The following is a 25872-nucleotide window of genomic DNA, read 5'->3' as shown; positions in this document are numbered from 1 at the left end:
TATTTGCAAAATGCATACTTTTTGTATTTGTCATAGTATTTGTTACTATATTTCAGCTTTTATTTTTTAAGTAAGAATATTGGATTTCATAGTTATTCAATATCGATCTGTTAATACGGAAACGCACTAACCTAGTAAAGTAATTAATTTAAATCCCAAAGACATCAATGATGATTTCAAAAACTCTACTCAACGTAGAATGATATTATGATAAATTATAATTTTTATTTATATGACAATGTTTTTTTTTTTTTTTGTTTGTTTGTACAAGTTGTATGATATAATATAATTTTTTAATTAAACAGTGAATTCAATATTTCAATATTTGCGTATCTTGTATATATTTATTAGAATTTTAAATGCTTAAAATAACTTTCAGGGGGCGCCAGTGACAGCCTTCTGCATACTCTGAAAAAGAGGCCTGCGCACGCCTATGCTTTGCAAGCTATTGACACTTCTGTATCAGTTATAAACACTTTAAATTAATAGTTATATCTAAAATATTTAGTCCATTCACTCAATTATACAAGTTTTTTTTTTTGAATTTCCAAAATTACATAATTATTAGCATTCCAGTAATTCCTCATAAGCCTTGTTATTTCAGTTATTAGGAAAAAATGGAACCCCAGATTCTAAACATTTTCAAACAATATCGGTCATAACCAGATTAATAGATTACAATGACACAGTGATTAATAATATATTTAGAGATTATTAAGCAAGATTCAAATTGCTTGGAGTTGGTAATGATGATTGTAAAACTTGAATGTGAGTATCATATTTACATGGTCCGTTCGATAAACTATTTTATAGATAGTATTCGAGCAATAATAACTTTGGTATTTTGAATTATAATCAGATTATAATAAATAAAGTTGTGTTTATATTTGCAAAAAATAATTTGAAAATAATTTATTTAATTGTATATAATATTTATTAGTTTATTACAATTGTTATATTTATAGAAAAGTATTTGGACAATCAGAAGATTTATGTTTGATTTTAATATTATTATAATTATTTTTTTAAAATAAAAGTGTAAAATATATAAAATAATTTTTGCTTTTTATATTCTAAATGATGCATAAATATCAAAACTCTTAATTGAAATTTGTCAAGACTTTTTATTTTTTCAACCAATTATTTATTAAGTTTTTTTTATGGTTTTAAATTAAATGGATTTATCTTGATACAATTTCTCAAAAAATTATACGGTATGATTATAAATGGATAATAATCTAACTTATTATTAAAAATATTCAACATGATTAATAGCCGCATAATAAGCTTATTATATGAGCAAATAGCAATGCACAAGTTGATAGTGACGACGTTAACCCGCGATAATACCTACCTAAAATCGTATCACAAAGGATGTAATAATTTTTTTCGCGAAAAACGCAGGTCGCATAGGCAGAAATCTACTATCAACCAATTCAAATCCAACCCCCTCACAATTTTCACGCACGGCCATATTAGGTAAAGATAAACTATGTCTTCGCCTGATATGGACTTGCTGACAAATTCCGCGGCCGAAGCACCTACAGAGGCTGGTTGGAAAGTGATATCACTGTTTTCCGACGGTTTCAGTATACTTGACTGGATCTCGTGGACAGCCTGTACCATCAAGTCGGGCGTGGATTTCCAACCAGCCTCTATAGGTGCTTCGGACGCGGAATTTGTCAGAAAGTTCATATTAGGCGAAGACATACATCTCTTGATCACCGACAAACTGTGGAAATCGCTGCTTTACATAGTTTATCTTTACCTAATATGGCCGTAAGTTAAAATTCCTTGGGCGATACTTCCGAAACTGGATTTTCGTTCGTTACGTCCGCGGAGTTTCCAGTTTCAACGGATACGACATCACGATCTGAATCATCTGTTTTGTCATTGATGCCACCTGCCACTACAGAAGATGACTGCTGGATCGAGACGCCGTTATCCGTCTCGTCACCGTTGCTACCGATAGAAGCCGGAGTAACGGATTATGGTAACCAGCAGTGACCGTCGTGACCGGGGACGGACCTGGCGATAACAACGATCACGCCTAGACGTCCACGCCGTTCGCTTTGGAACCGGACGAAGCGGTTCGTCAGGCGTATGTTCTGTTGTGGTGCGATCGACCGCGCAGACGAAAAGGGTTTTATTACGATAGTATTTGGGCACCAATCTTCCCCTCCCCTCCCCCCATCATTAAAGCGCTCGTGTCGTCCTTTTCGCGCGTGTTTAATTTGCTATACCACCGCCGGCTCTTCGCCGCGTGTTTGGTTTTTCCGCGTCGACCTCGCTGTATCACCTCGTAAATAACTATAAATTGTGGCTATGCTGCCTTAATAATGTATAATATGTAAAATGTAAATTGTATATTATGTAAAATGTATATTGTATCTGTAAATTACTTGAATAAAACTGTGTGTTATGTTATTTAATATTTGGTTTTTATTTTATAATATTAGGTATTAATGAATATGTCAACATGCTTGTGTAAAATTAATTAATGCAGTTTGTAGAAATTCTAGGTATTTTGTTCAGGTATACATATGGTTTTTTTTTAACAGGTGTATTTTACTCACGAGGAACTTTGTATTAAATTATCAAGCTTTTTGACAAAAGAACAAAAAGTGTTATCAACAGGGTACCTATACGTCGAATAAAACCAAAAACACTGCAATAACATGGAAAAAATGATACGTGTAATATTGATCTTCGTGGTTTTGCATTTCTCCAAATTGCTTAATAATTATTAAATTTATATTTGTCTCTAATTTGTTCTGTTTTAGAATATGGTTTGTCATTTAGATTTCTCTTCAATCTTGCTCGGTGGCGTTCATTCAGCTTTTATTGTTATTAATATTATATTATAGGGACCAGTGTTGAGTTTATCTAGATAAATATTGTTTTATATTTTTTATCTTATCTAGGTAGAGAATATTAATTTATACAGCTATCCAAGATAAAAATCACCGTTATCTAGATGAATTTATCGAGATAATTTAATTTGTTAAACGGCTTTTATTTATTATAATTTATAGGTGAACAATTAAGTAATTTATTAAGGAGGTAGTATTTACTATTAATTATCGACATTTTCGATAACATGCTATTAAGTTATTCTATATTGCTACGAGCTTACAGAGAGTGCCATAAACCATTATAAAAAAATGTATCCGATAATATTTATCTAGATGAAAAAAAATTATTTTTATCTTTATCTAGATAACATTATTATAATTTATATTTATATTTATCTTGGCTCAACACTGGTTGATACATATTAAGTTACGAAAACAAATTAAGCTACAAAACTATAAACAGAATTATTTATCTGAAACAACTATTTATCATGAATTATATTTTCTTTCACCACAAAAGTAATAACATTATTATGTGGTTGCGTATTCAATAAATTGGATGAACTCACAAATTTAATGTTATTATCATACCAACGATTAACGGTCCTAAATTTAACCATTGGGTAGCATATATTGTCAATCAATTAATTTATGCCCGTAAAGTAATTGTTGTGCGATGAAGGAATATTGATGTATCTATATTTTATTTATTCAGAACATCGATTCATCTAAGTTAAATCAGAAAAGGGGGGGAAGAAGTCCACCACTTTGGTGTTTTGTAGGTTTTGAGTGTCCTTCGTCATTGAGTGACTTCGCTGTTCTCAACAACATGTGTTAAATTTGAATTAAACGATAAATCATCGCATATACGAAAACCGATTCTGGGCATAGGTGGTCTGTCAACCAAGATTACTAAGTTTATATTTTTATGATAATATATGTATTTATGTTGCTATTAATTAAATAACTAAATTAAGTATTTTACTGCTGTCGTATTTTAGCAAAACGGTAAGTAGAATAATTAACTTTTGTCGAAAACGTTGCATTTTCAAATGTCATTGTCTGCAGGTATAAAATATAATAATATAGGTTAAAAACTTTCAAGATTCCACGAATAATACTTTTATATTACAAAAAATAACTAAAATCATTTTTCTTTGTTTGAATATCTTATTTCGTCAGTTTCGCCATCGAACTATTTTTTACATACTAATTTGTTTACGGCTAGTTATAAGGTATTCAATACCACGTACAATACGTCCCAATTTAAAACCCAAACTTTCAATTCAGACAAAATCCATATAATATAAATCTCTGTTAAGGCTCATTTGAACAGATAGTGTACACATCTGGGACCATATCATCTCAGAGCTATGCTTGTACCCAGACTTATTGCTTCTGCCCCTGGCAAAATGTATAATGACTCTCTAGAGATGAAGCATATAAAAATAGAAACTGTTCACTGACTTGCAACGAAATATCATAGAAAATGATATACCCGACTTCAATCTCAATCCAATTAATTTGTTTTTAAGTATTTGCGCTACTAAATAATCCCGTTGGTAGTTCTATATATTTAATTAGGAAATCAAAAACTAAATAAATATTATTTAAACCCTGATCGTAATATTTTATAGATAAATTAGAAATGTTCCGTTTTTTATGACGTATTTGTTTGTATTCACTTTAGTTAATTAATCCGTGAAATATCTGTTTGTTGTTGTTATGTCATACAAAGTAATATTTAGAAAATAAAATAAAAAAATGTTTAACGTGATATGACAAACCTGTTTTGATTGTTTTAGGTAATTAAAATTGTGAAACTAAAATACTACAGCATAATATAGAACGACAATATTTTTAAATAAAAATATACTAATTCATACACAATATCTGATAAAAATGTATACCATGCAATTTCATTGATCTTCTAAAATACAAAGTTAAATACGCAAAATATTTAAAAATGTTTTTTATGCTTTTATATGTGATTATTTACATTGGCATATTATGATTTAGTTACGCACTTTCGCTTTTTTTGAATGTAACTCAATACCATCCCTGAAAAAAGTGTTTAAACTCGAGCTAATTTATTGAATTATTAATTGTTCCATAAAAATATATTTTAAAACTCCAATAATTGATAAAATAATAATTAGTGTGTTTTGTTTTCTACATCTTACAGATAAATACAGAAGAAGTAATGATAGCAGAAAGAACCATCAATAGAAGACAATGAATATAGTATATACATCACGAGTCACAAAAAAATAGGTAATTTGCAACAAAATTATTAAGAGAAATATAATATTTTAATTTAATCTTAGAAATGACTTAATAAATATAAATATTTAGAAACTAAATGTACCTATATGTCTTATGCCGGGTCCTAAGCAGTGTTGTGCGTTATCTAGATAAAAAAATTTTTCTATTTTATCTTTTTTAGATAATATATATATATATACAGTATATATCAATTTTACTTGATTTTTTCCATTTTTCTATAACTTTTAAATGTTGATATTTATTTAAAGTTTAAAACAACGCGTCAAATTCCACAAATAGTTCACTAGGCATCATCCAAACTGCGTTATAATTTTGAATGTTAGTATTTTTAAGCTTTAAAAGAAAACAAAATAAATTGTAAATCTGCGTTGATTATTATGTTTTTTACAATAAATCAATTTTTGTAAAAAAAAAGTCATTATTTAAACAATAAAATTAAGTGTCCAAATAATTTAAAATGTCCAATATAATATGCGTTAAAATTTCCTTTTTTTTAATCAAATTTATTAATTTAATCTATATTGTATTTTTATATAAAATAATAAATTATATTAATTATAAAGTTTTTTTTTTTTATTTAATATAAGGCTTCAAATACAAAAGTTTATTAGCCTACAATGGTTTACATGTCTGGTGGTAACATTTGGCTAGAGGGAGTTAGTTTTTTTACATTAATAATTTATAAATATAATTTAAATGGTATTAGCTATAGTGTGGCGTCGTTGATCCATTGTCTTATATGTTTGTTGTGAGGTCGGCCATCTTGATGAAATTTGTTATGATTTTTTCTTGTACTAGTCCGAGTGCACCTTTGAGTGAGGTGGGATTCTAAAGTTATAAATATGTGTATACATTATAATTTAATTTATAAAGTCTTAAAAAACCTAAAAACTGTATAATTATCTGTTTTTTATCTAGATAAGAAGAAGGTTATCTTATATTTTATCTAAATACAGTTTTAAAGCATTATCTGCTATCTTATCTAGATAATTTTAAAGTTATCTGTGCACAACACTGGTCCTACGTAAACAAGGCGAATACGATTGCGAAAAAAACAACTTTTATTTCATCGTATCGAACGCAATTCGAACATGCTTGCATGAACCAACATGGTCAGAATATAAATCCTTCGTACTTATCGTAGGTATTCGTCATGTTTACGTAGGCAACAGCGTATTATATCAAATAGGTCATACATAGTTCAACAAGTAATCGGCAAAAATACCGAATACAATCAGAGTGTTTAAAGAAAATAATATGTAGATATTGTGTAACTATTTCATTGTTTTCAAATTAAAAAATTTTAAATCAGAAATATATTATAAGTTATAACTAGTAATTCGTATTATATATTGAGATATTATAAACATGCATTATACATAATGTACCTATGTATGTTCATACATACGTGATACATATACATATATACATTCATATATACATATACACACGTACGTATATACATAAATACATACATACATACATACAGAGTGTTCAAAAAGTGTTGAATCGGTCAAATTATAAATTATATACGATAATAATATGATATGATTAATGAGGTGATTAAATATTTTATCTAATAAGCGTACATCGGTATTATCTTTTATTGCTATATGTAGTTATAAAAATATGCAAATCGTAATTATTAAAGCGTTTTCAAATTGTTTAAACACCTTGTACACATATATATACCATAGGAATAATGTATATGCCTACACCAAATAGCACTGGTTATAATAATATTCCAACGATTTGAGATGAAAATACGTAGAATATAAATATACTGGATATGTATATCATGTTAATAATTTATTTAAGATCTGAGTGAAACGATTAATATATGTGTTCATAATTATAAATTATAATTGTTATAATTAGGTATTTGTTTTTTTTTTGGTCTATGGCCTATGGTCTCATTTATAATCAATGGAAAAGTTTCAATGTTGAACATTGAGGATTTAGGATAGATCCAATTGGTAAGCAATTAGAGTTGTTAAAGTTAGTTGGTACTTTGAGTCAAAAATGGCACAGAGTTTTGGTATAATTGTAAAATTCAAAGAAATTATGAGAAACAAACACAGCATTTGTTTTTTATAAGCCTTTCAAGTATATGTTTTGACTTCAAATATAAAAATAATTTACATTACAGTGACCTACTCAATAATATTGTGATACACTCAAAACTTATTATACATTACATCATATAAGATTATAGACCAGATGAGGTTACTAACAATTATTCAGACAGTAAAATATTATTTATTTGTAAAATTAATCTCATTCCATTGCAGGAATTCATAGAATATGTTAGACTTTGTGAGTACAGCCAAAAAACTTTATCGGTTTTACAGACATTTTTTTTATTGTTGTGTAAAACCTATTGGTGAAAAATGTTCAAAACTTTACATATTATGCGATTGAAAAACGGACACAAGTGATATAAAGAAGAATACGTTGGTCTGAATATTGTAAAATTGTGTGTAACTTTTCTATTAAATTTCAGATTTATATTATGTATTTTATATTTTTCGGTATTTTATTATTGTGTAGTATTATTGTTTTACAACAATATAACACAATTATTTATGTCTTTATAAGCTTTAGAAATTCGATAAACAAATGTATTCACGTTTTCTATTTCAAAACAAAACTGAAAAACTTCACCAGTAAATAAAATTATTTATAATGTTATTCTGTTATAATGCAAATTATATTTAGTACAAATTAAAAATTATAAACATCTGCAATACATTCTACCCAGTGTTAACAGCAATTTAAATGTATAAACAATTAATATACTTGTAAAATCCCCAAGTATGTACCTATTAACTGTATAATTCATAGTTAAACTGTTTATAACCAATAATGAGTGTCTTTACTTAAAATTATTACACAAAAAAAAAATTTTAAATTATTAATCAACATATTATAATGGAAAATAAAACTGAAAATGTTCGCGAATTGTGGTTAATGTTTAACTATGTAATACATAAATAACTAGAGCTTTAAAAATGTTGTTATTTTATTTACCATTCAAGATCATACTTGTTCTATTTTTTCTATAAAATTACCATTAGTTAAACTTTCATAAGAATCTTAATAATCATAAGAAAATTCAAAATCTACACTTTTCAATAAAAACTTAAACATTCTCAAAATCATTAATTGCTGTGTCAACAAACTTCAATGACAGAAAAATAATGCATGGAGATATATTTTTACTATAACCGATGTGTTGAAAATTTTAAGATTCCATCGTCGCCAGTTTTTATTTTTTAATAATTTACTATTCACACTATTGTGCTTGAAAATAAATAGTGACAATGATATTTAGGTATTAAAAAGATGAATTTTTAATCCTATCTAAAATCGCCTAATTGCAAGTTGGAAGGATATTCACGTCCACGTGGATAAACTTTTCACTAAAAGGCCAAACTTTTTATATTTCCCTTCTCTTTTTAATTATTTAATTATCTATATTAATTATTCCGTTATTAAAAGTTGACAATAAACATAAAATTAACATTTTTCATTCACGATAATAATACTAGACAATCATAATAATATCATATTATAGTTTATTTAAATGAACGCGGTCAGTTATTACTTTTTATAAATTAACACAAGGTATACACATTTTTACCCAATAAAACCCAACAAAAAGTTATTAATTTACTTAAGCTCTTCGCATTATAAATGAATTATACAATAATCGCCTCAATTATTTGTTACAAATTAAACTTTATGTCTAATTTTTGATTCTCATATTCTATATTTAAATGATAATAAAATTCTATCTATAACAATTGTTAATATTACTATTCATACGGTAAATGCGTTCCACTATGTAAACTAAACTATAGGTATTTTACAAAAAGGTAAAACATTATGGTGATATTATTCAATCGGCTATTTTAAAATGCATAATACGTCTAGGGATCACTAACATAAATGAATGGTTCAAACTAAAGTAATCTTACTCAATGGTAGCCTGCATAAATCAACTCTAACACACTTTTTCTGATTGTAAAATCAAGAAGTTAATACTAGCCAATAACGTAAATGCATATCATACAGAACGCATATAATATAATCGTCTTGTTTAGTTAACAAACACTTGAGTACAAAAAAAAAATAAGTTAAAACATATTTATGCCATTAAAGTTACAGGTTTCTTAAATTGTTAAAGAATGTTAATGATTTTGAAAACGAGTATTTAAAAAAGAGTCAGCACCAAAAAAAATGTAGCAGTATTTTATATTATTATATAAAAAAAATGTTCATTCAGGTGTAGTGTTTAATAGGAGCTTACAGTAATGTTTACATATTATATCACTAGCATAAATTATTTCCATTCTAACCAACATGATTCTTTACTAAATAATTATCACATAAAACATTATTTATAACTTGTAAAAAAGTATCAACTTATCAAATTAAAATTATAAAAACTGTTATTTTTTGTCATGTTATAAATATAAAGCTGTTTATAGTTCAAGAGAAGGTGAAAAACAAGCCTAAGCGACCATTTTAATGATTTTTTCGTGTGTACAAATATTTTGTATATTGTGTATATTGCCCTGAATAAATAACAAAATGTAAATTCATGTTTTTCAAGGCACTCAACTTTTGAGATGAAAGAATAAAAAACCATTCGGTCGGATAAACATACGTACGACCAGACATACATCATTCCATTCAGTTAAAGATCATTCCACTATCTACTTACTGAGATATAAAAAATAACTTAGGAATCATGTGTTAAATATTATAATAAATGTGGTCGTAGTATATCTACCTAGTCCTAGAAAGTACGTATGACCTATGCACTCGACCTCAAACAGGATTAAACACAGTTAACAAATAAGCAGTGAGGCCTGTGGGCTGCGACTGGGCTGTGAGTCATCTCAGAAATAGGTATCGTATATAATAATATGTTTAATTATACGTTTTGTTTAGACCACAGTATTTTTACACATTATATTTTATGACTCTGATCGCCAATGTGGAGAACTTTTTTATTGGTAATACAAGAGAAACCATATGGAACTCATTTATTCAAAAAATATTCTTATCAGATGATTCATATCTATAGTATATTATAATTATATATATATATGTAAAATTATCTTATTTTGTAATTATCAATAATTCTACAACAATTAAATATTATAAATATATATATATTAAAACATATAGAACTGATGTTCTTAAGTATATTACTATATTCATAAACATATATAGATACACATTACACACGTGCTTATAATAATAATCCTCTCAATGTAAATTTGTTCCTAAAGCGTTCAGTTTGAAATAACACTTGGATATTTCCACACTTGCAGGTTCTCATGCTGAACTTTTACCCTAGTAAATATCATAGAGACATCTCATCACCAAATTATTTCTGTATAAATACTCATCCGTCATACTAACTCAAAATTCAGTAGGACCCTAAAGTTTCGTACCACCTTAAATATGAACTTGGCCAAACAACATAATATTATTTATATGCACAAAAAATGTACTATTTTAAAATACTTATAACTTGCTCTAAAACTAAAATCTAAAAACCACTCTATGAGGTTCACTAGATAATCTTTCCTTAAGAGATCAATTCACACTATTTTTTTTTTTTAACTAGCAGAGCTCATTGTGATCTGCCTAGCGTACAATTTGCTATGTTATGCGTTTTTAATACAGAGAGAACGCATGTGGGTGTATCACCCTCTTAATAATAAATGTATTGGTAATACTAAATAAATAGCATAAATGCAAAGACTCATACCCGAATTAACAAGAATCTACAACACCCTTAAAAACCTTTAAAAAAATCAAACACCAGAAACCCATATAACCCAAATGATTCTATTTTAAAAACACCAGAATTAACAAAAACCCGAATAAAACATTCTGGTTAGGATACCTCAATATTTTTTTTTTTTACAATCTTCATGTGATACGTATATCATTTTGTATATTTTTATGTCGTTAATTCAAATATGTAGTTAATTATTTGTATAATAATAACAATATTTAGGCATTTTGCTAGATAATTAAATATTTAAAAAAAATATTCAATAATAATAAGAAATAACTATAAAAATTATGTTTTTTTGAACTACTAAATACCCATATTAACCAATATTAACCCGAATAATAACGGTTATTAACACCGAAACATTTGAATAAATTTTTTATTCTAGTGTTTAAACACCTCAATTCATGCAGCGCCCAAAACCTGAAACCCGAATGAAAAAAATTGGGAAGTCACTGTACGTAATACGTGTCAAATATACCTCGTCATTGAGCAGGTCACTGTAAACTTTACAGTATAATGAATGTATTAAATTTGAATTGAATGATAAATAATTCAATAAGACGAAAAATGATTCTGAGCAGAATAGGCATGTCGCCTATATTTCTTAGGAAATTGTATTTTACGTTAATATTGCTCTTATAGTTACTTTTTTTCTAATAATAGATTGTCAGTCTATACATAACCGTCTACAACCTAATTCATGATTTTTACGATTTTCGGCCAAATTTGAAATTCAAACGCTCGTAAACAATTAATGTAGCTTTATGATTAACATTTTTTTTATATCCTTGTAAGGAAGATGTATATCGAACCTTTAGTATGAAAGTTACATGTTTAATATTTTAATGAATACAACTTATTTAATTTTGAATATTACAACAAAAAAAACAAAATCAATTTTGTCAAAATCTCATTTTAAGTAAATATATCTATTTTTTTTTTAATTTTCGTGATTGTTTTGAAAAAAATGTTTTCTAAAAAGTAGACTGGAACCAGATGTTTTACCAGAAACATTCCTCGAAATTGATATCAGAGTCTATTTTTTATTTAATAAAGTTACATAATTTCAAAATCAATATATTCTACTCTACTTAGAATCCTGTAAAGTAAATAAATATTTCAACACTAAATATTCAAAAACTATATCCTTTGAATTTTTAAAGAATATATACTCGATTTGCTCTACAAAGTATACCCACAACCCACCACGCACGGTAGGAAAATATTAATAATTTCACCGTAATAGGATACATAGATAGTTATTGCAATATTTCTCCAAAACATTTTAAAACGCTGTGAAAATATTTGTTTACCTATATACGTTTTTTACAAGAAAACTCGTCAGTTTAAGTGGATTTTAACATGTTCTACCGTGCGATGCATATTCATAGAATTTTTCAAAAAAGTTTAATGTATGTTCACAATAATTTTTAACAGGTTTAAATCAGTAAGAAAGAAAAATGATTGGTAATTTTTTGTAAATTCATGTTTTTTAATGAAATTGAAAATAGTTAAGAAATATTTTATTAGCGAAAACAAATAAATTAAAGCACAACTTTGTTGAACGACGGTTTATTAGTTTCTAGATACATAACTAAATTAACTTTGTTATGGCCGAATAAAATGTCAAGGTGACTAACACGGTTAAGTGATAAATATATATGAAAAAAGAACACTTTTTTTGAAAAATGTTATGATTATGCGTTACGTAGTAAAGCATGTGGAAATGTCCACTTAAACAGGAACTTAAACTGATATTTCCCTGTAAAAGAGATTCTGTGAACATACAATTATATACTACTATATGGAACAATAATATTTTATCGTAATTTTTCATTCGGACTTCCAATGGAAAACCAAACATATTTTGGTTTCACCATAAAATAATAAATGTTTGTAAGTGTTGATCCAGATTAAGTTGTCTCTAAATATTATAAAGCCACTAGTATTTCTCAATAAATTACGAAAAAAAAACATCATAGCGGTATACATTATTATGTTAACGTCACAATATTTACAGTTTATTTAGACATTTCCACAAGCACTAATATTGGTATATTGGATAATAAATGTAACGCATAACCATAGAATTTTTAAAAACGTGTAATGTATGCTCAAAGCGCTTTTTTTACAGGGAGACCTCATCAGTTGATATTTTCAGTTGTTTTATCGTTTAACATTAGAAAAATGTTTTATTTTAACGACTTACAATATTATGTAAACTACAATTTTAAAAACGATAGTTGTTAAAATTATAATGAATGTCTTACGTTGGATGGATAAACCGGTAATAATATTAGGTAGGTACTCTAAAAATTTGAAGTACCACAAATTTTCTAGTTTTAAATTATAGTTATTATAGAAAAATATGATTACCTACCGCCATGATAATTATTAATGTTATTGTATTCTAAAAATGTCGAATCATCTAAACTTAAAATAGGAAAATCATTTTTATTTTAAATGCTATTACTTTATTAGAGTGTCCGAGAATAATTCAATTATTGTATTGTTGATTTTTAAATATACCCGCATATAATATGCATTGAACAATAATTAAAAAATTTATCGATTTTTAATGGGTTGTTATTTTTATGGTTCTTTAATAATTTCAAATTTGTGTTACTTTTAAAAGATAAAAATATAAGCTTTACATTAGGTAGGTACTTGAACTATTTATTATATTTATTTCTTTATATCAACTTGACAACGTTTGGGTATTATTTATCATTGAATTTTGGTTTCAGTATGTCACAAATGAATATAATAGATATAATAGTTTTAGAGTCAAATTATTTAACTATGATAATCGTTAGATAAGTTTACAAGTATTTTCATACCTACGTATTATAATTCCACAATTAATACTCTGAATGTGTATATAATTTTAACGTTAACTACTCATAAAGTAAACCTATACTAGATTGATGTGAACAGTAAACTCAATTTGATTCTGCTGCGTGTAAAATGTGTCAGTCAATTTAATTTTTTTTGTTGATCGGTATTTAAAACTATTTTTATTAAACACAATCACATTGACTCAAACTCCATTATCTTTTAATGGCATTGTAAAATTGTAAACTTTGTTATTAAACATAATATAATATGGTAATAGGTGTTTAACAAATGTATGTGAATTTTTTAATCATCGCTTTACACATTTTATACCTATTATGTATTAAAAATGTAATAAAGCTTAATTTGAAATACGTATCTATTCGTATATTCAATGTTGAATATCAATAATTAATGGGTAAACTTTATGTGGTTGGTAAAATATAAAAATGTTCTGTTGTAAATTATAACCAAGCTATAGTAGATCGCGGACCCCGTGCTGTTTGTACGTAAGTGTATGATTTAACTAATTAACTCTAAAGTATTAAAGTTATTCCAAGTTTGTCGTATTCCACCTATAGTGGATTAAGCAGCTAGTGATATATTATTTTTAGAGCAAATTCATAAAATGTTCATACCTAATATAATTATTCGCAAATGAGTTTTAAATATTAGATACCTAAGTAAAATAGTATTAATGGTTTCAACACATCCATTGATTCTTTAAAATATCGGTAACCAATGAGATTAAATTTCCCCCATAATTTATGCCTATAACTAAATGTTTATTTTCCATTTACTTTTTACTGGTATTGTTTAGGCGTAAAATAGATAAATTCGTGGGAACGTACAAGAAAAAATACAATTATTAAGCCTCATAAATGACTCTAGTTTTTCCATAATAATGATATTTCTATTCAGAGAATAATGAACGTACCTATGAGAAATTCTAGTTGATTAAGCGGACAAATGAAATCATACATAACATTTTTGATTAATTGGCTTTAGTGTGCTACTGACGATTTAAAAAGAAGTATAAGCTGAAAAAAAAAGGTTCATGGAAATGTATTATCAATAATGAATAATACATTTTCCATGACACTCACTTAATTTACAGTCTGTGACCGACCCAATGACGATAGTACTATAAAAATATACTATAAAGTTGAAACGTGAGTTCACAGATTTTTTTTTACATATTTTTTAAAATACAATATTAACTAATGTAACACGGCGTATTGGATATGCAAAATTGCTACATATTTTTTACACATTTTTTTTTTTTTTTTTTTTCTATATTTGTTCATTGTAACGACCTCAAGGTCTTTGACAATGCTTATCACAAGTGGGTAGTAGGGAGATCTTGTGATCTATTTATCTATGTATATATCACTATATGCATGATACTACCCCCCTTCTCCAAGAGGAGACATGTGCGGTCTTCACTCCCAGTGGAGTGGGACCTAGTTGGAAACCGGATGACGCAATCGGACGACAGCACGGGAAAATGGTGACTGCGTAGAATCACACACATTTTTTGCACTTTGCTATGAATCGAACCGATGACTGTGTGAGTCGTAAGTCAACTGTGTGACCACTGCGCCACTCCGGCCCCTTTACACATTATGATAATTTAAATTAATATTATGTTTTGATTGCCTCCCACACTTGGACTCGTTTACTTTGGAGGTCGTTAAGATAACTTGTGTTTACCAAGTTTCATAAACGATGAATGAACTAAACATTGAATGAAATTAAAATGAATCAATAGTGAGCTAATGGTTCTTAAACGTAATTTGGTGGCCCATGATTGGACCATTGAGTATTAGCTAACTATTAAAGTAATTAATTTTTTTGCAACTTGGCATTACTATCTTAAATACTGTAAAAATTATCGTTTTAGTGTAATATTATAGTAAAATAATTGTAGATATAGAAATTTTTATAGAGCAAATAGAGTTATGACAAATGAATAATGTCTATTGGATTACTTATACAGTTATACCTAGAGGATTTTAATTTTGTTTTTAAAACAAGATTCTTAATTTTACTTCCTACTAAAGTAATGATTGATTTATTTTTGAAAAATTAAGATCTTACAAAAATAAAATTGTTGATTGTTTATATTAAACATTAAAACCCTTTTTAAGTAACAAATCTTACATTTATGAAAAAAAAGGTGTAGTACCTATGATCTAATCTATTTGTAGTATTTTGTTATAGAATAAAAATCTTTAATATTAGGATTATTTTTTTCAAATTCTTAGGTATTATGTGATATAATTTTAGTGATTTCGGAATTTATAATGAATTGCTTACCTACGTGTTATATAAAATAAAATGTTTGATAATAATTTTTAATTTAAATTTACTAACTAAATACTGCACCACAGTTTTGCAACAACACCATTAATAGTATTAATAAATTAAATTATCTACAAATTTCACATTTGAATTTTATTTGAATTTCATAGTACAATAAATCCAGCTGGATTCAGTCTGGGCCCTACTGAGAAAACTCGTGTTTATAATAGATACTATAATGTGTTGTTAAATATACTTTTTTGTTTTAATAACAATATCACAAACATGCTCTTATAATATTAATACAGATTAAAACAGATTAATTGTTTGATAATATATTCGTGTAGGTATACGGGAAAACTCTCAACAACCGCTTTATTGGTTTTAATTTTTTCAGAAAATATATACGATGAAGCAATTATAGACAACGCTCAAACATTGTATGTAATTGTAAGGCATCAGCAAATTAAGTTTCACTAGAGACATAATGTTTTTTTCTCTGTTGCATTTACTGTATAAAACCATTCAAACTATTATCTTTGAAACTCCACAATGTCTGTAACTTTGTACTAGATACTCAAATAAAAGGTAATAATTGATAAGTAATTTAGTAATAGGCATAGTCATAAGAAATCACTTAACATTTAATAGTGTCTTTGCTCTCTACTGCAGTATACTATCGAAAAAGTACCTTTTAAAAGTATGCCAACGATCTTATAAAATAATTTATATTTGAAACGGATATCTTGACTTCTACCACACCAATTGACCGTACAATGGACAAGTCAATTATATTCTTAAGGAAACCATAGTAACATAAACTTAATGTAATTGAACGAAATTGTAAGTGACAGATCGAACGTTGGTACATTAGGTGTCCTCCATTGATACATTATATAATACAATATCATTGAAATAAATCCTATAGGTTACCAATTTATTGCTTACAGAAGATCACAATTTAACTTTTGTTTGTACCTTATGTACATTCTATATTTCCGTCAAGTTAAATAATATGCTGTTAGTGTTTTTGTTGCTTGGCTATATTATAGGTCATTATAGAGTCTACCTGTAGAATGTAAATTCGACGGTTAATTTAAACATCGATTATAAATATCGATGACTGTTTAATAATATTATCAGTAAAAAGTAAAGAAGAAAGTAATATGTCATACTAGATATTTTTCCTCTGCAAGGAATTGAAGAATTATTTACGTTTTTTTTTTTTAAATTGTTTATTTTTGTTTATATAGTGATAAACAAAGCGTTGCGCAAAATCGGTTAGAAAAAAAAAGTTGGATCCAGCCTAAAAACATATTATAATAAAAAAAATAAAAATAAAACATCATATTATGAGAATTTGGAAATCGCACGATTTGGATATAAAATTAGTATCAGGTAGTATTGTTAGTTGTTGCACATCTTTTTCGTTAATCTCTGTGCTATTCTATAGTAGCATGGACACTATTAATTATATTACGTATTATTATATCTTATAATAATAAAAATCATCACCATTGAAATATTATTTTCATTACCTATAATTGATTTTAATTTGAGTTTTGACTGTGGTGATCCATTTAACATAAGACACTCATTATTTCAGAACCTAGTGAAATGGGAACCAAAGTTATAACTTAGGTGTTCATGCATTGATAAATTTTATAATAATATCATTAAGAATAAATCTTATGGGTTACCAATTTAATGTTCACGGAGGATCACAATTGAACTTTTGTTTGTATCAAATGTACATTCTATTTTTCAGTTAAGTTAAAAAAGATTCTCTTAGTGATTTCGTTTATTAGCGGTATTAGAGGTTATTAAAGTCCATTTGTAGAATGCAAATTCAACGGTAGGTTGAAACATCGAAGATCTCGACTTATGTACCTTTTAAATTTTAGTAGCCTGTAGAAAATCCGATAACAACTATTTCGTTATGGTTATAAATAAAAATCACAAGCGTAATCCCACGACCATTTAGTGGGGCACCTGCATGGTTGAGGTACCTTCGATATTATCCGCATGAGTTATTCTTCTTGTACAAAATTTCCATTATCCTATCTCAAGTTGAGAAAAATAATGCAAGATTTATTTAACACGTTTCTTATTGAAAAACATTTTTTTCGCATATTATATTATAGTATTTACTCAAATAAAAAATGTAATTCAGATAAACTTGAAAAAAATCGGGTAAAAATTTAATACATTTAAAAATCAAAAATCGAAAATTAAGATAACAAAATAATAGTACAAATAATATACAATAATATAAGGTAGTGGTTATTTTTTAACTTCCGAAAACCTGGCAATAAAACTAATTTCTTCGAATCGTAAAAAAATACCATCAAAGTAATAAGTCGTTATCTAACTTATCTGATATCCGTTGTACAATAACAATGAAAAAATAATAGTATACAACTATAAACTATAAAAACATCCTACCGTACCATTCAGTCAAGATTTTTAATATTATGTTATTGTAATGGACAACTCGTCAGCTTATATCAGTTACAGTTTGAAGTGTTTAGATAGGATGTCATCGAATATAATTCTACTATATTATTGTCCATTGAATGGTCAGTCACCAACCCGTCCTCAATTGAATATATTTTAATATTAATTTTACATTACTGTAATTGATTCAAAACAAATATCGCACATGAAAACCAATACATACTTAAACCGATCAAACATTCTTGATAGTTAAACCTCGATGTAATAAACCATTGTATATTATGCATAATGCATTTAGTTTTGTAGGCAAGTGTCATGGTATAATATATACTATTATATATTTTATTTGTGTACATATTATTATTTTGCTGTCATTCAACATACCACTTACCACTAGTTTGATATTAACTGGGAACAACACTGATTTAGTAATAAATATATTAATAAAATCACTATCTAATGTGTTGGTTTTATATAGGTATTTTTATAAACACTTTTTATACATCTGAAATAATAATTTAATAACTATATATTTATGACTTTCTGTGCCCATGTATCCCATGTATTGGACATTTTTATTCTAGTTTGTAAGTTATAGTGCACCTTTGTATGTGTGATTTAAATATTATATTAGGTATATATTATTTGAACTATATTTAAGTGATAAATATTGTTGATATACTATGATTATGTATAGTGTCCAAATGTATAATATCACAATATAGTGTTTCGTTAAATCTAATAAATTATAATGTCAACATAGTAGTATTATTATTTTCATTATATTATAATCGTACTTGTAGCTAAAACATATTTTATATGGAGTTCCTTGGTAAGCAGCTGAACCAATATTTATAAATATGTGAATGGCCGTGTATTTAATGGTGAATTTGGGATATATTATGACCACAGAATTGATTATAGAACATGACAATGAACTTAAAAAACCAATATTTCTTAAACAAATTACGCATTTCAAAGCTTACCATTTTGATAAAAAAATATATATCATATTTACAAATATTTCTAAAAATAAAAATCTATGCAAAAATGGCTGTAGCTCATGTAAAATATTCGAGTTGTTAACTATTTTTGACATTTCGATATTTTTAAATAAAAAAAAAATGTACGTAAGGATGTTTCGGAAAATATGAGTGTAACATATTCAATATGATCTTTAAACCTAAAACAAAATAAAATTTAATAAATAGCTTATATCCGAGATTTACTTTTTTTTGTAATAAGAACTTACAAATATCATTGGATAGAATCTAATAATAAATGTATAACAAATAATAACATAATATATACTATGCCAATATATATATATATATAGAAAAAGAGAGTATATATACTATAGTGTATATGTAGGTATACCTCTAATATCTAATGAAAAAAACATGGACCAACCCCAATGAAACGATGCGCCGAGATTGTTTCCAAAAAAAATCCCAGAGAATAATAATATACCGTCGTATAAAAGATAATTTTATTAATTATTCACGTACCATTATACTTTCCTATGTGTGTTTAAGAACTACAACTACTAATATTTCTTAAAGTTTTCATTGTATGCAGCATCATACGACGTTTATAAAGTTTGGCAAACAAAACCGTTAATAATATTAACAAATTATTCGTATTGTTAAGATTGCGTCATCATATGGTTAACGCTCTCACAACTTTGTCACAAATCCAGAATCAAACCAGAATCTAAAAGATCATCTGTACATATTTTTTTACTTTTAAAAAAAAAATTTTTACAAATAAATCAAACCTAGTTAAAATGCATAATAATAATAAATATAAAAATATAACTAAAAATAGGCTAACTAGCTATGTTACCTTACTATTAGCTAATAATGGCCTTTGTATAATTTAATGTTAATCAAGAACAACAATAAAATTATATATATTTTAATATAATATACATATTTTATGGTATTATTTAAAATAGTAAATAAAGCCAAAGCTTGTCGAGTGTTAATTATCTTATACTAAAATTTAACCAATACAATATAATAATGCATTATAATATACCATACAATAATTTAATATAATATTACAGATTAGATTTTGACACTTAAAAATTTTTAAGTGACTTTCGAAAACTTTTAGATAACACAATACACATATTATAGGTAATGTTAAATTTAAAAAAAGTTTATTATTTTTATTTAAGGATCGTCCTATAAATATACATGAATATTAGTTACTTATATAATATTATACAATACATCATCCATTAATTAGTATTTTAAACTAATAAAACAGTTAGGTAACTAATATTTACAATTGAAATAAATATAAATATAAACCATTTAATTGCATTTAATCTGAAATAAATAGAACTTATGGTTTATAAAACGTAAATAACTACAATTTTTCTGTTTTTTTTATTTTTGTAATTCCTAAAAATTGCAAAAATGTTAATATTCCTAGTAAGGAAATCATTATGTATACAAAATAAAAATTAATATTTAGTACAAAATTAATTTAATTTGGTACTAGATAATTATTTATTTAATAAAAAAATGACAAGGGTTCTAATTTCCCACATATTATCCTGGGTGGTTAGTCTATATATATTATAATAGTGCAAATTTAATTAAAAACACTTTAGTGTGTGGAACGGGCGAAGCACATTGTTTGGTTTGGTAGATATTCGTTTTTTTGTCAATTTTGTCTTTTGCATTAATTGAAGCTCTGTTCCTTGATTTAGGTTAAAAACAATGAAAAGTTCGAATGTCAAATTTATAGTTCTGGGGTTGACCTGAGTTTTATCATGCCTGTTGACCAGTGTCCGGTAGCTACATAAACCCTTTTTATATTTTCTCTGCGTGCGCGCCCCAAAACCAATGTACTAAATTAGTCTAAATAATTTCCAATTAAAAAAAAACAAATACATTCAATACTGAGCAGCCAAAAATACAGAACAATATTTAATTAAATATTAATTAAAACCCATTCTACTAGTTTATTAAACTAAAAATTAAAACATACTTCTAAATTGTGATATTGTTAATATAATATTTAATCGATGATTATGTCTGTGCTTGGATTATCCGTTAAATTTTTAAGCTATGCGTTAATGTTATATCTTATTCTTTGAATGGTAACGGTCATATCAGATTAAAATAAGTAAGGCCATGGCCACGATTATGCATAATCGTAAAACAATTATAATATAATGATCCAGTTGGTTAGCCTTAGCACTTATATAATTTATTTTTCAATAAACAATTTTAACCAAGAATTACAATAATATATCAACATAAATAATCATCGATATTCAATTATCATTTTAAATAAATATGTATGATCGAAAGAAATTTACTAACTATTCGACATTTTATTGTTAGCACTGAAATGATTTTGGTTGACTTTTTTTGTTTAATACGTTTCTAACGACATTTCCAGAATTCTCAATAACAGAATATTCTTTTTGATCCGTAAAACTGAGTATAAATACTTTTGTTTTGTTTCTTATTTTATTTTTTTTAATGATTTTACAAATCATGAAAAAAAAATTATTTTTATGTACATTTCAAAATTATTTAATTATATTGTACAAAACTAATTATTGTATTTAATATGTTTTGATTGAAATTCTTACAAATTTGTGTATCCGTGTCCCGTGATCATATAAACCGTAGGTACATACTGGACCTTTTTAGCGTTTTCACGTACGTATTTTAGTTATGATAAGCAGGCATCTACATAGTAATTAAAAAAGCATATTAAACAGGAACAGAAGTGATTCACAAAGGTTACGTCATGTTGATTTTTAATTTCATAATATTTCACAGTTTATTGTATAGTAATTAAATATCATTTTGAACAAAACAAAAATTAAGAAAATAAGAAAAAGGTAAACAGGTACCAGGGAACTTTTCTGTTGTACAGTAGTTGTTGAGTATGTCATTGTATATCGGATGTGTTAAATTTGATTTAATTGATAAATTATTGTAAATCTAAAACTATTCTTAGCAGGGACAGCATATCAGCCTAGCATACTTGAATAAATAAATCAAATTTCATAATTTAAATAATTAATAAAAATCGAAAATTTACCATTGCTATAAAACGCTCAAACTGAGTTCCAATATTTTGAAAATGTTATTAGGTACCTATGTAAAATACTAACATAAACATTTAGTAAAAACTTCAAGTGTCTAAAAATATCAAAATTAAATTGTTGGGAATTCGGTACTTTACCAGCGAATATCATAAAAATTTTAAATTTAAACAATCGAAAAATATGAATGTTACTTACCGGTAATTTTTTTTTCAAAAGTAGAAAAATGTATGAGAAATCTTCTATTACAATTTAAAATGGTAGGTATGAAAAGAAAAATGTTTATCAATTTGTAACTAAAAAATAATTTACAAAATATCGCGATTTTTATGAATCTCGTCAACATTCTAATTTTAGACACATTAAAAAAATTGTGCCTATGATCAACTTATGTGGAACATTGCATTATGTTTTCAAGTTACGAACAATTATTTATTGAAAATAATTATATATATGTGGAAAATAATCATATTATATTTTATGAGAGTTTAAAATACCTACGGTTATTAATAAATAGTTATAATAATTTAGTATAAATACAGGCAAAAATAAAAAATATTTACTCATTCATTAAAATCCATAGTTGGTAGATGTTAGTATGTCACTTACTAGTTTAGTTGTAATTAGATCTTAATACAATAGGTACCTATTACAAATTAAGACCAACAATATATATAGAAGATAATATTATTCTGAAAGAGAACAACAATATCTTATGAACTTCACAATAACTCTTTGACAATATTTTGTCACGCATATCGAGCAACTACTACAAAATAATCAACCCATATTGAAGACATTTTATATCACACAACTTTAATAAGTAATGATCATACCTGAATAATGATCATAATGAAAAAAATACATTATGTGTTTTATACACATTAACTTATAAAATACAATTCAAACATTTAATATTTATTTTATTTATTATTTCAATATGTAGATAGTATAATAAATATGAATCTTACATATAAATAATAAAGATACTATACAAATATATATTTGTAACAAAATATTAATTTTAAAATAAAATAATTTTTATAGTTGAATTGATTTTATTTAACTATAATAATAATTAATAACTGATTTTTTATGTTTCTATCGATTAAAATTCGATGTAAAATATAATAATATGGTCTTAACTGCAAGAATTATATTTAAAAATATATATAATTACATTATTTATATAAAGTAATGTATAGAAAAAAAATATTCGGTAGCAAATTTTTACAATTATTAAATGTAAGTAATATTATACCTAATTGATAATATTTGAGTCTCCATAAATTATATTTATCAAATTGCTCATACAGTCATACCTTGTAGAATATACTTTAGGTAGTTTAACATCATAGATTTTTCAATCGTTATTTATAAGTTCAAATGACACTCGTAGTTCAAACTTAAATGAAAAATGTGTACATTGTTAAATGTAGGTTTACTTGTCAAATGACACCTGAGAAGTTTTGATCGATAAGTCTATACGATATTTGAATCGTATTCCAAAAAAGAGGCAAAATGTTAGGTATGCTACTCTAAGCCAGCTGGACTCTAAATCTGAGTTCGGGTCGTTAGACTCAAATATAACTAGAGGTCTGTTGGTCTTATATTATTGGATCGTTGGCTAAGTAACCCAATACCTAAGGTCTAAATGCTACAATAGAAATTGTCTAAAAGTTATCCATCACACGGTTGAAATACGTATAATAAAATAATATCAATACGTAGGTTTCGACCATATTATATTATTGTGACTAAAATAAATGAGTATTTTATAGATTGCAATGCATTCACCTGCGTATGTAGTAGGCCTGAATATGATCATCACGTTTAAGGTCTAATCAGACCTTCACTAGTTGTAAACTGTGATTCTAAATTCCTCATAGGTAAATGGTTATTTCTGAAATTTGAAAAATCAGATGAGTGTTGTACTTCCACAAACATTTTTATGAGCTCTCTGAAAATAAAATGTTGACAAATTTAGTCAAAATTGAAAAAAAAATTAGAATTATTTTGTAGTTAGAAATATATACAATGTTCAATTTTATATTTTATATGATTTTATACTTAATTGAAATTTTTTCCTGGATACGTCTTTATAGCTAAGTCTTGAGAACTAGATAAAAGGTTCATTAAAAGTAATTATACCTACTCAAATCAAAAAACATAAAAACTGCAATATAAGAAAAATTTTTTATAGAAAGTTCAAATTTGGACGGAATTAGATATTCAAACTAAGAATAACCTTTAATTATTTTGTTGTAATTTAAATACTAACTTGAAACTTTTACGTAGGTTTATTGTTATATTTTAAACCTATACCTACCTACACAATAACATTTTTAAATTCAACGATTTCGGAAAATAATCATCTCAATTTATCGTATTACTAATAGTAAAATAAATTACTTTAATAGCAATATATTATATATCTTAAAATATACTTGGTAATATATTATGCTGACATACAGTCTTCGCTCAGAGTCGTTTTTTTATGGAATAATATATCATTGAATTCAAATTATCAACACATACATTACAGTGACATAATATACTCAATGACAAAGAATAAATAAAAAAGAAATTGCTTAAAATAAATCGAAATATTTTTAAAATGTCATTGTGTACTTAAAATATAAACACATACGTTAAAGTTTTAAGTCCCCGAAAATACTATCGTACTTCTAAATTCATCAAAATTTGAACTTCAAACGTCTGTAATAAAATTACACTTATTTGGTTTTCAGATTTATTGGTTTTAGTAATAGCTACTTATGACGAATATTTTCAACATTTGCAAATATGTATCTATACAAATGTCTGTATACTTTAATTTATTTATATTCACACCATTTCACGGAAAAAAATGGTTTCAGCAATAATGAAATCGACCAACCGTAACACTACTAATAGAAAAATAAGTTGCTTTAATATCAATATCAAAAAATTTATCGCAATATGAGCCTTATAATATTGAAGGCTGACGCCTGACCGGTTTTATCTCCGTTCAAAATTGTTTTTCATATGCAATGATTAATCTTTGAAATAAAATTTAACCCATAGGTAAATTACAATTTACAGCAATGGTTTCCTCATTGACGAGATACACTTGACACCTATCATGGCCAGCAGAGCGTATTATTGTGATTACTTTTGAGTTTTGGCTGGTAAATTACAAATTAAATCAAATTTTTCCAAATACCACCTTTTATATTACATAAGTAAAGCAACAT

The 25872-nt window shown here is 26.2% G+C and overlaps 1 protein-coding gene across 1 annotated transcript in view; it reads left to right on the top strand.

Moving 5' to 3' along the window:
* LOC100159388 (RYamide receptor-like) overlaps positions 1–25872 on the top strand; it is an 82359-nt gene that overhangs the window by 15273 nt on the left and 41214 nt on the right. The window contains exon 2 of the mRNA XM_016804636.2: positions 5041–5129. The gene's annotated coding sequence lies outside the window, so the exon portion shown is untranslated. The remainder of the gene's footprint in view (positions 1–5040; positions 5130–25872) is intronic.

This window comes from Acyrthosiphon pisum, chromosome A2 (genome assembly GCF_005508785.2).
Source record: "Acyrthosiphon pisum isolate AL4f chromosome A2, pea_aphid_22Mar2018_4r6ur, whole genome shotgun sequence".
NCBI lineage: Eukaryota > Metazoa > Arthropoda > Insecta > Hemiptera > Aphididae > Acyrthosiphon > Acyrthosiphon pisum.
Note: the sequence above shows the minus strand (reverse complement) of the source record. Positions and strands in the feature narration are given on the sequence as shown.